The sequence below is a fragment of the Neovison vison genome, chromosome 3 (genome assembly GCF_020171115.1).
Source record: "Neovison vison isolate M4711 chromosome 3, ASM_NN_V1, whole genome shotgun sequence".
Taxonomy (NCBI): domain Eukaryota; kingdom Metazoa; phylum Chordata; class Mammalia; order Carnivora; family Mustelidae; genus Neogale; species Neogale vison.
Window position 1 is genome coordinate 74,086,696 of NC_058093.1, and position 12,232 is coordinate 74,098,927.

Consider the following 12,232-nt stretch of genomic DNA (forward strand, 5'->3'; position numbering starts at 1 on the left):
CACTTTACATGGCCAAGCAACTGGGTCTTTTCAGGTTCACGAAGCATAGACCAGCTTGGGAACATACCATCATCTATTTGCTTCTCATTCTTCCCTGTCACATGTCCTCTTTTCCTTGCTCTAGGTGCCCAGGAATTGTATCTCTCAATAAAGCATTAGTACATCATCCTTCCTAAGAAACCCCAGCTAAAATAATACACTATAGAAAAATTGTAATGAAAATGAAGTGTGAGGGCACCTGGGTGGCTCGGGAGGTTAAGTGTCCGCCTTCGGCTCAGGTCATGATCCCAGTGTGCTGGGATCAAGTCTGGCATGGGGCTCTCTGCTCAGTGGGGAGCCTGCTTCTCCTTCTTCTGTCCCTCCTCTCACTTGTGCCCGCTCTCTCTCTCAAATAAATAAATAAAATCTCAAAAAAAAAAAAAAAAAGAAGTGGGAGAGTTGTATGAAGTGAATTGATGGTGGGGACTATGATTCATGTGAAGAAGCTCCGTTCATTTGTGAGTAATAGTATTTTAAGAATATCATTAACTTCCTTCACTGAAAAAGTCCATGAGCAAGTATTTCTTTGAGACAAGTAAAAGGAATGAATCAGGAAACAGAGATCCTTTTAGCCAACAAACGACTTCTGACCTAAACTCTTAGCGAGAATATGCACTTAATGAAAGCATTGCTCTTGGGCAACTTCTGAGCCATAACCCGGCCATAGCTCAAGAAAACACCAAAAAGCCTGTTACTTGTATTCATATATCTACACCAGTCTGAGTTTTCAAAATACTGATGCAAAGAGTGGAGAAGCGACCTTGATACACAATGGCGGCTCTCTCAAATCTGCCCGTTTTCATGGGGGTAGTGCCATCACACCGTATTTGATCATTCATTAATGAGACAGGTAGAACACTTTTTCCTGATATTTAAACCAATTTTTAAAATAGTGAAACACAGACACCAGGAGTAGAGTGAAAAGTGTGCACGGATTTTTGAGATAAAAGGGGTTGAAGTTGTGGTAGTCCTCCCCCACCCCCCAAGTAGTTTATGGTTCTCTGTTCCTGGAAGCAAAAAACTTTTGAGAAGTACTTCTTTAGACCAAGGACGCTCTCTCATCGCCTTTCATTCTTCTGCATTTTCTTGTTAGATGGGGTTTGACTTTCCCCCTCTTTTAGCTGGAGTGGCTTCAGTGGTTCCTGTCAGTGGATGGATGGAGTGAGAAAATGGTGGTGGTGAAGGGAGGGTCAGCGCTCCAGTCTTCCCTTGAGGGGACTGTCTTCACGGGGAAGGAATTCCGGTTAAACTGCGATGTGTCACAGGGCCCAGCAACTATTATTTTACAACAGGACGGTATGAGAACTGTGAAACCCCATCACTGAGATGCCCCAGTGGGTAACAATGTCTTCAATTTTTGAAGGCACCCCCCCCATCCTGCCCCATCCACTCTGAACACCTAGAGAGCCCATAGAGCACTCCAGCACTGGTTTTTTTTTTTTTTTTTTTTTTTTTTAAATAATTCGTGTTAGGCTTAATCAGTGTTGTCTGGATTTTCCCCCCTGAAGATGGTGATGACAGAAATGTCTTGAAATACTTTTGACATTTCCTGTCATCCATTTACAGAAGAAACGTCTGTGCAAATATTTAAATTACCCCGTCCTTGGAACAAATTTGCCTTCATATTAATCTACCCTAGGGTATAGGTTGGCAACGGTCTAAAGGTGGGAGACTTTAAGGGAGTGGGAAGGATTGTAGTACGGTGGAGCTTTAAGCAGCGGATCCTTTTTTCAACGAACCTAAGTATTTCTCTGGGCCTGGGAAGTTTGGCTCCGAAGTGTCAGGGACCCGACAGTGGGACGGTGGGGGCGGGGGGGCTGGTGCGGGCAGGCACACACAGTCTTGTGTGTTTATTGACCAGCCTGAACGTCGGCCCTAGACGGGCTGGGCAGCGCCTCCGGGGAGGCCGCCGGGCTGCGGTTTCCTTCTGATCCGCTGTCTCACAGCGCTCGGGGCGGCTGCGCTCCAGGCCCCCAGCGCCCGGGGCCCTTCCGGGCCAGCCCTGGAGACCTGCGGCCGGCCCACCTCAGCGGGCCCTGGCGGACGGGGTCGCCGCCGTGGCTCTTAGGCCCGGAGATGCCCCATTGGGGTCTCCAGGGCCCATCTCTGGACACCAGGGGTTCCCACGGGGGTCGAGCGGGGGGTGAGCCCAGGCGGTGGAACCCCGGGCGTCTGAGGCTCCGCGAACGCTGCCGGAGGCTCTCTCTGCCTTGCGGTGAAGAGTGCCGGCGGGGGCGGGCGCGCAACGGGAGCGCCCGCCTCCCGCGGTGCCGCTCCGGCCTGGGCTGCCCGCGGGAGCCGGGGGCGGGGAGCGGGGAGCACCGCCCCGCCAGCGCGCCCCGCCCGTGGGAGAGGAGGGGCTGCGGCGCGGTGGACCACTGGAGGCGCAGCACAGCCGCCGCCGCCGCCGCCGCCGCTGTCGGTGCTGGAGTCCGCGGCTCCGCGCAGGCGGCGCCCGCGCCTCCGCTCCCTGACCAGCCTGCGCGCTCGTCTGCCCGCCCGCCCGCCCGCCAGGGCCGCCTCCCGCCGCTACCGCCGCAGAATCGGCTCCGCCGCTGCTTGCCTTCCAAGTAGGTGTCCTAGCGCAGAGGGGACCCCGGGAGCTGACACCGCGGTACCCGCTCCGCAGCCCGGGGGCATTGTGCGCGTCCGGAGGGCCGGAGGAACGCGCGGGTGGGCAGCCGGGCTTTGGGCCCTGGAGGCGTCGCCGCCCCCTGGGGGTTCCCTTGGCGGGTGAGCCCCGGCGGCGGGGGCGGCGATGCCTGTCGGGACCCGTGGCCAAGGTGGGAGGGGGCGTCTGGATCAAGGTTCCCCGCTCGCCACCCTCCCTTCCCCCTCGTTGTTGGGGAATTCCGGCCTCCTGGCTCGCGCGCTCGCATTCCTCCGCGCAGGCGGGCACCCTCGCTCTGCCTGGCTGCCGGGGATTGAAGCTGGGGCCGGGAGAAGGACTGATGTAATTGTCAGCGGAGAACCGAACCCGCGCGGCGAGAGCGTCGGTGCCCGCGCCCGCTCCAGCTAACGCCTACGCCGCACCTCCCAGCGAATCCGGGGAGCCGAGATGAGCGGCTGGGGAAGTTGTGCATTGGGTTTTATTGTGCGCGTGCACTGCGGACTGCCCTCGCGGGCCACCCTTGTCCCCCGGCTGCTGGCTCCCCTGCAGCCTTCTCTGCAGCTTTGGTCCACACCTCCAGCCAGGGCCGAGTCTGCCTTCGCTGGTTCAGACCGGGACAGCGTTTGCATTGCAGTCAGGACGTGCTTCCCCTGCATCGAGCCCGGAGCTGCCCGCAGATCGTGTCGCCAGGGATGCTGGGGGGGAGGAGGGGAAGGGAGACCTGGGGAGGAAGCCAGGAAGAAGTAATGACACCAGCAGATTTTTTTTTTTTTTTTTTTTTAAAGCCTTTACTGTTGTGGGCACATCTGCATGACACCTTTGGAGCTGTTTTTGAAAGTTATGACCAGATACTGATTTTGTGGCCATTCTATGATATTCCTAACAGTAGCTTAAACATAGAGACCCAAAGCTGGGGAAGCATTACATAATGGACATGAAGCAAATGACACGAAACTAAGTGAACCCACTGGGTTGCCAGCTTATTTCTTTCTCGCAGATGCAAAGTCCTATAGGTTTTTTTTTTCTTCATACCAATTTCCTTCTTTAAGTAATTGAACTAGTTTTAGCAAATTGTATGTTACATTCACTCGTGATTTTTTTCCTAAATAAGAAAACAATTTTTCCTTGACATCTTTTATTAAATTTAAAAAAAATTGCATGCTAGCGGATAGTTGTATATCATGGGGCTGATTTGTAAATGTAGTCTTCCGTCAAAGGTAAAATTTTAAAATATCCCGTCTTAATATCATTAACTTTGTTTTCCTCTTCGTTGTGTTTTTTCCTCTCTCCTCCATCCCCATTTGTTTTTTGGAAGCATTTCTACAGTTTGAGGTACTGCAAGCTCACAATGTTGATAATCCTATCCAATGCTACAGCATTGCAGATACAAAGACTAATAATAAATGAAACAGAAGACCTCACAGTAACCCAGAGTGAGCAGAGTTCCCAAGGTCGAAGGGAAGCTGCAGTGTAACTCGCTATTATCACCTATAGAAAATATGCCTTGTCCTCATTGAGTTATACTCATTGGTGGAGTATTATTCCTGTTATTCTTTTACCCCTGAATTTCTTGTGTTTCCCCTTAAAAATTTTTTTTCTCAATGTGGAAACAAAATATTTCCATTAAAATCTTTGCTTTTAGAAAACTTTCTAAAAATCCTGTATTTGCTGATTTTTTTTCAGTTTTGTTATTGATAACTCAATTATACACGCAATGGATGGATTCCTTTTGGGATATCTCAGTTTCAAATTATGGTTTTATCAGATGTCTCTTGGCATAGTGTGATATGATTCTGCTGAACTTTTATAGGAACGCGTAAGTTTTCTCATCTCTAGATTCTTTTAACCTTATGTTAACTGTACTCTGTGAAGAGGGATAAGGTCCTCCTAAAATGAAGCATTTGTGGCTGGAGATCTGTAGTACCACTGCAGAAACAGAAATAGGTTAATGCATCAGTAGGTAAAAGTTTTATGTGACTTTATTGATGAAATTGTTGGATTAGGGAGAATATTCAAATTTGATTAAAATGCCTTGGTTAGGTAGCATTCAGTGATCATTCAGTGGATAATTTCGTATGAGCATCCGTCTGTTCAAGACACTGGTCTAGGTACTGTGGGAAATACAAATAAGAATAAAAAGATGTCTCTACTTTCACGAGTTTGTAGTCTAGTTTGGGGGGAGAAGTCATGAATTCTCAAGAGGTTTTTTTTTTTTTTAATTTTTTAACTGCGAAGGTTAAGTAATGATTATAATGCTTTTTTAAAGTCTGTTTTTAATCTTGCAAGAAAGGTCTCGTGCTAAGCATTGACTTCTGGGAATTTTTTTCTTCTCAACATTATGTCACCATGATTCGTCCATGTTGTATATAGCTGTTGTTCACTGACTTCCATTGCTGTACATGATTCCATTACCTATCCATAGCAATTATGTTTCACTGTTCTGCCAGTGGCTCCCCCCCCCACCAGCCACCACCACCACTTGAAAAAAATTTGCAGAGAGTGCTGCTCTGGTCATTCATGTTTCCTGGGGCACATGTAAAAGTGTTTCTCTTGGGGAAATACCAAGGTACAGAATTGTTGATTTGTAAGATGTGTAAGTATTCAATTTCCTAGTTGTTGCCAAATTATTTCCCAAAATTGTTGTACTAATTTACACAAGCCAGGGGAATAAACAAATACAAATCGTCAAATACAAACAAGCATTTGTATAGGTGCGTGTATTGAAATACTTGTTTTGTTTGTTTGTTTTTAAAGCAGGAGGATAAACTTAAAACCTAGCACAGCAGTTGTCCTCTGAGAGGACCAGGGGGATGGCATGAGGAGGAACACACAGGTGGATATAAGTTATTGGTAATGATCTAGTACCTAGAGTAAGTTCACAGATGATTATCATATTTTTAAAAAAAGAAAGAAATAAAGAGAAAGAAAGAAAGAAAGAAAGAAGTTCTCATGCATGGATCAGTAGTAATTTAGAATTCTAAGGAAAAAGAAAATAAGGACAAGACACATCATAAGGCACACCAGGCTCCTGTACCAAAAGACCCAGAAGATGTCAGTTAAGGGATAAGGAAGCAGTCCCTGTGTATAGGCATGTATTGTGTAGAGTTCATGGAGAGGCTTATATGAAAGATGAGCAGGAAGTGGCCTTGCTGAGAAGAGGGACCTCAGCCATCTTGAACAGAGAAAATGAACAGAAGTGGAAGAAGCCGGGCGCCTGGGTGGCTCAGTGGGTTAAGCCGCTGCCTTCGGCTCAGGTCATGATCTCAGGGTCCTGGGATCGAGTCCCGCATCGGGCTCTCTGCTCAGCAGGGAGCCTGCTTCCTCCTCTCTCTCTCTCTGCCTGCCTCTCTGCCTACTTGTGATCTCTCTCTGTCAAATAAATAAAATCTTAAAAAAAAAAAAAAAAAAAAGAAGTGGAAGAAGCCATGGGGAATTTTCCAACCATGAACCACTCAAAGAGTTTATTAAAAAGTCTAGAGAACTGATAGATTGGGGGTGCGGGTGTGAAGGGGAGAGATTCAAGGCAGGATCCCTGGTTTGGAAGCTGTTGATTGAGATGAGAATTCTCTGTTTGGAGAGAACTGAAAAGAAAAAATGGATTTTAAAAGACACTGGGAGAAGAATACAAGGCTTAAGATCCTAAGTAGGAATAGGAGGAAGGAGTCAAAGATGTTTCACTTTATTTATTTTTTTTAAAAAAAGATTTATGTATTTGGCGGAGAAAGAGAGACACAGTGAGAACACAAGCAGGGGGAGCCAGAGAGGGAGAAGCAGGCTCCTCGCCGAGTAGAGAGCCCAATGTGGGGCTCGATCTCAGGACGCTGGGATCATGACCTGAACTGAAGGCAGAGGCTTTAACCCACTGACCCACCCAGGAGCCCGATGTTTCATTTTAATTAAAAGAAATAGAGAAGTTGTGGTGGGAGCTTTTAGCATGATTTAGACATGTCAAGTGTGGAGTGATTGATACTCAGCTTATGTTTGAAGATACAAACTTGGAGTTGGTGGGCAGTTACGACACTCACAGTGAAGACTTTGATTTTCTCATGTCATACCTGGTGCATACCTGGAAGAGTATCTGAGGGAAGAGGGCATAAAATGCCTTTGTGTAATTTTATTGTGTGAAGTAGGTAAATGCTCAGTGGTTAAGGTGTGAAGATGATGTTTTGGATTGACAGGAAGTGGGTTCATAGAATTGAGAGTGTGTTGGCATCACAGTCAGAAGTGTTGGAATCAAATCTCTCTTGACAGTTTACTAGTTGTGTGTAATTTGGTGAAGCAGACCCCTCTTATCCTCAGTTATGGCACATGTGAAATGAAGATACTAATAGCCACTTCCCGTGAGTGCAGGGAACAGGATGTGATGGAGGGACTAGAGCCTTGTGGGCTGATGTTTGCTTTCATACTGTTTCCCATCTAATGTTGCAATGTAATGGCACATATGTTTGTATTTTCTGACATATACTCCCTTGAAAAGGATAAAGGATTTCAACCCTTGAAGTTCTCTTCATTATAATAAAGAGTTGCTTATGCTCTCCTGTGCGGACAGGATAGGGCTTTCTATTTCAAGGGCCATTCTGGAGTAATATATAGTGTCATTTTGATTGAATACCATTTTAGCTGGCATTCTGATTTGTAAATATTATGCTAGCATTTTCTCGTCCTATTTTGAAATTTGTTTTCCAATTTTGCTTCTATTTCTTGACGTTTTCTGATCCTCTGTAATGTTTTTTTCTTGCTGATTTCACACCAGCTGATACAATGATTCGTGGCTGGATAGTTTTCCCCAAGGCAATGTAATCCTCAATTGCCTTTCCTTGGCATAGTGATTTGGAGAACATCTTGACATCTTGCTGGTAGTTCCATCAGCAGTTGAATGGAAATGTGGCAATATCTTACAGGAAAAAAGAAAAGAAAAAGGAAAAGAGAAAGACAGACCTCCTGAAGGAAAAAAGTTTGTTGTTTACCATTATAGTCAGAAGTTATCAAAAAGCTCCTAAGAGAGTCAAGGACTCACTCCAGAAGCCTCTTGTTTTTCAGGGATGATTAGTCATACCCTTCACTGCAGCTACACATTCCCTGTATCCCATAAATAGATATAAATATTTAATGATTTGAAATCCAGGCTGGACTCAGGAGCTTTGGTCAAAACAATGTGCAAAAATTAATTTTAGGGATAACTGACATGATCTACATCTCATTTGGTGAAAGTGGTAGTCTGCTCTTCTGGCACGGTTCTCAGTTTCCATGAACTTTGGAAGAAGTTCTGCATCCCTACATTCAGTTACCAGACCCGAGGCTGATCACTTTCACAGAGAGGTGACCAGCATCTGTGGGTCTCGTGTGAATGGGCCATGGGCCATCAAGTGCCTTCCTTCTTCTTTCAGCCCCTCTTTGTTGAGCACCTACTATGTACCAGACACCCTCTTAAGTGCTGGCTCATAAACCTGTCTGCCCTCAGGGTCTACCCAAGACAGAATCTACCAAAAACAAATCACTATTGAATATGTATGCGAACGTGGAGGGTGGATCTGGCTTGGTTTTGGAATTTGCATGAAGTTTCTATTTTTTCATTTGTTCCTTAAACTTTTTCCAGATTTATGTTTAGACCTCCTTGAATTGAGAGTGCTATGGGGGAAAAAATGCGGTCCCTGCAAAGAACAGTTACTTTAAATGTACTTCTGTTTTATTGACTTTTTAAAGCAGAAGACTTTAAACTCATGGCAAGTCCTTTTGTCAAGAAGATACCTCAGTGTTGTCACATAGGAGAGACAGAGGTCAGGGAAAGGACAGCTGGGTGGGTGAAGTCAGATTTGTGAGAATGGAATGTGTCTTAGTGCTGAGTTGACTTTTAAAGGGAAAAATGGAAAATAGACAGAAGGGTTAATTAAAGATCCAGCTTTATTACAGGGAATTGACTGTACTGAATCATGATGGTCACAAGATGAGGTTTCTAGTGGGCTACATGAACCCTTCTCTTTGTGTTCACTTACTTTATGTAGTAGTACAGTTTTTAAAAATCAGTTCTTTTTGTACTTTTGAAAGTTTGTCTTTCTTAGTAATCTCTACAGGCAAGGTGGTGCTTGATCTCATGACCCCAACCAAGATCAAGGGTCACGTGCTCTTCTGACCTAGCCAAACAGGCAGCCCTTAGGGTGTGTCTATATTAAAATAAATCATAATATAAATGTTGAATGTCTTTAAATTGTAAGAATTATGTTAATTATAGGCAGCAGAAAAGTCCAGTGACTCTTTCTGCTACTGGTTTGGCAGTTTACTTGAAAGTAAAGCCTCTCCTGTGGGAAAATATTCCATCCAGCAGGACCAGAGTCTCAAAATCTATAGTAAGCTGTGGAAAGGCAGAGCAAGAAAGGAGGCCAAGGCAGGTAGCTTACTGTCCAGGACTGTAAGGAGTAACTGGGTTAGAGAGTGTTAAGTATGTAACTTAACTCTTAAACTTCAAATAAGTTTAAATAAATAAATATGTAAACAAGTTTAAGTAAAAGTAAATTTACATAAGTAAATAACATTTAAATAAGATATCAGCAGACTGTCTTTTGAATCCGTTTCTCCAGCGTTGATGGTGAGTACAAATAATTCATAATTAATACACCAAAAAGTTTCTCCTTTAGAGATGATGGATTATGTTTTTCTCTGCTCAAGAAAATCTGTGTATCAATTCACATAAATAAAACACATGAAGAAAATACTACTCAGGCACTAGAAATACTCATCTTTGCTTGATGGCTGGTGCTTGGATGACCTTTATATTAGATTACTAAAACATTAGAGCTGAAAGAGGTTTACAAAGTCATCTATTCCAACCTCTCCCATTTTCCAGCTGGGTAACCTGAGGCCCCAGGGACTTGCCAAGTGAGGTGCAAGCCCTGTGTACAAATAGAGCTAGAAGATGACGTGCCAAATAATTTACTCCTGTTGGGGGGTAACAGGAAATAATGCTCTTCCCTAAACTGTGGGTATGGGAATGAGAGAATGAACCAACAGCAGCCTCTGCAGTGGAATTTTAACCTTCTTTTGTATCATTCTCCATGAGTGGCCAGTGTAGAAAGTGAAATCATACGTATATATGTATATTATTTTCTTGGGTTTTTAGAGCAAAGGCTTTGTTCTGAGGGTAAGATGAAAGGAATGAAAGACACTCAGACACTACAAATATCATTATTTAATTTTTTTTGCTGTTTGCTGTCTTGATCCCTATAACTTTGTCTTTTAATTCCATGGGCAGGAAAGGATAGAGAAAAATTAAATTTTCCCAGGTTAGATACTTTTCTATCTCTTTTCCTTTGGCATTCTCTTTCCATATGCTAATATAAGAGAAAATCAAAACGTAGAGGGAATTGAGTCAGGAAGAGAACATTAACTTCTACTTTTTTATCTTGCACCATGTTGAGGCAATTCTCACCATTGTGCTTAAGACAGCGAACTATCCACCTTTTGAAAAGAGCGTGGAAGTAGAAGGGAGAAAAACAGCAGTATATTTTTAGAATCTTTTTTTCAAAAGTCAAACTTAAAATAAACCTGGCCTCAATTTTTAGCAATAGCTTTATTTCACATCTGCTACACTAGTGCCTAAGTTTTATCCTAATTTGAAGAAGTTACTTTGCTTTTTTTTAATACGTAATGCAGTGTTGCTAGGAGTAACACACTATGAACAATTACTAAAGCTTAAAGAATAAAGTATCTAAAAGAATATTAAAATTAGAAAAATTGTGCCATGTCATTTCTGGAGATAATTTATTTTAAATTAAGATAACATTTTTGCTTTCTGTTTATCTGTCTCAGCTAGACAATCTTTTGCATATTCGCACCCCATCAGGCAACAATCTGAGCAGTTTTTGTTGTATAATTTTCCTAGAATAGAAAAAGTAGCACAGTTTGAATGGCATGTTGATTATGAAAAGACATTAATGAAATTCTTTTTGATCTCAATAAACTTCAAATCGAAGCAAGAACTATAAAAAGAATGTGATCTCCAAGGTAGGCCAAGCAAATGTAGGGTTCATGTGCAACTCCATGAAGAAAGCAAAGGAGGAGAAAGCAAAATCGGCAAGAGCTCAGGGTAATGAAAGAGGAAGGTCAAGGAAGGAAAGAGATCGCTATTCTATCCCAGCTTGTCTTCCAGTCTCGTTTCAATCCATCTGATGGAGGTCGGATATGATGGAGGATATCTATTTCTACACTTAAAAAAAAAAAAAAGTTTTTAAATGTTTTGAAGAACACAGAATAAGTAAGATGAAAAGACTGATAAAGTAAATGCCATTTAAGGAAAAAGTATTGTCTGTACTGGCAGAAGATAAATATTACCATATGGAAAAGAAACCATAACATGCCACAAACAAGGTTTAACTCATTAATATCCAAAGAGCTCCTATAAATCAATTAAGAAAAATGACTGTTAATCTAATAGGGAAGGGGGCAACAGAATGAAAAAACAGTTGACAGAAAAGGAAATTACAGATGGCACTTACAAATATGAAACTGTGTTCAACTCATGGTAAGAGAAATGCAGTTTTAAACTGTTTAAGTTGCCCTCCCCACACTTTTAAGTTGGGAAAGATTTTGATGTTTATTAGTGCTTTACAGTGGCAAGGCTTTGGAGGTAACTGACAGACAGGTTCATGCATTATGGGGGTACAAAACATACAGCCTCTATGGATAACAAAATTAAAAGTTCACCTACCTTCTCACCCTAAATTTAAGAAATTTTTCTATAAATATACTCGTACATTGCAAAATGAATTTGCATAAAGATGTCAATTGCAACATTGTCTGTAGTGGCAAAAGATTCAGGGAAAGCTAAATATCAGCATGGGATTGGTTAAATAATTAGGAGCAGAAACAAAACTAGGTAGCTATAAATAACAGACACCCATTGCTAAATTTCAAAAAGTAAGATCATTCTATATTTGCTGATATGAAATGATTTCTAAGGTATAATAAGGGAACAAGTCAAGGTACAGAGTGGGATATGGCTGTTGGTGTTAAATATGAGTTTATAAATATATGTTTATGTGTAACTGTAAAGACTATCTCTGGAAGATGACACAAGAAACTGGTAAAATGATTGACTCTGGGGAGGAAAACTGGGTAGTTGTGTGGGGATGTAAAGACACTTACTTAGGACACTTAGTATATCCCTTACTACCTTCTGAATTTTTAAACTTATGAACAGATTATCTATTCAAACCAAGATAATTTTAAAATTTAAGAAGTACAAACTTTCAGTTATAATTTTTTTTTTTAATTTATTCGACAGTAGGCGGAGAGGCAGGCGGGGTGGGGGGGGGGAGCAGGCTCCCTGCTGAGCAGAGAGCCGGATGCAGGACTCCATCCCAGGACCCTGAGATCATGACCCAAGCCGAAGGCAGAGGCTTTAACCCACTGAGTCACCCAGCCGTCCCTCAGTTATAAATTTTTTTAAAAAATGATTTTACTTATTTATTTGACAAACGGACATTACAAGTAAGCAGAGAGGCAGCCCCGGAGAGAGCGGTAAGCAGGCTCCCTGCTGAGCAGAGAGCCCGATGCAGTGTGGGGCTTGATCCCAGGACCCTGATATCA

At 43.1% G+C, this 12,232-nt stretch overlaps 1 protein-coding gene across 9 annotated transcripts in view; it reads left to right on the forward strand.

Moving 5' to 3' along the window:
• Positions 1-2,554: 2,554 nt before the first annotated feature.
• Positions 2,555-12,232, forward strand: part of OSBPL6 (oxysterol binding protein like 6) — a 208,881-nt gene continuing 199,203 nt past the window's right edge. For all 9 annotated transcript variants that reach the window (XM_044242411.1, XM_044242410.1, XM_044242414.1 and 6 more), the window contains exon 1: positions 2,555-2,609. The gene's annotated coding sequence lies outside the window, so the exon portion shown is untranslated. The remainder of the gene's footprint in view (positions 2,610-12,232) is intronic.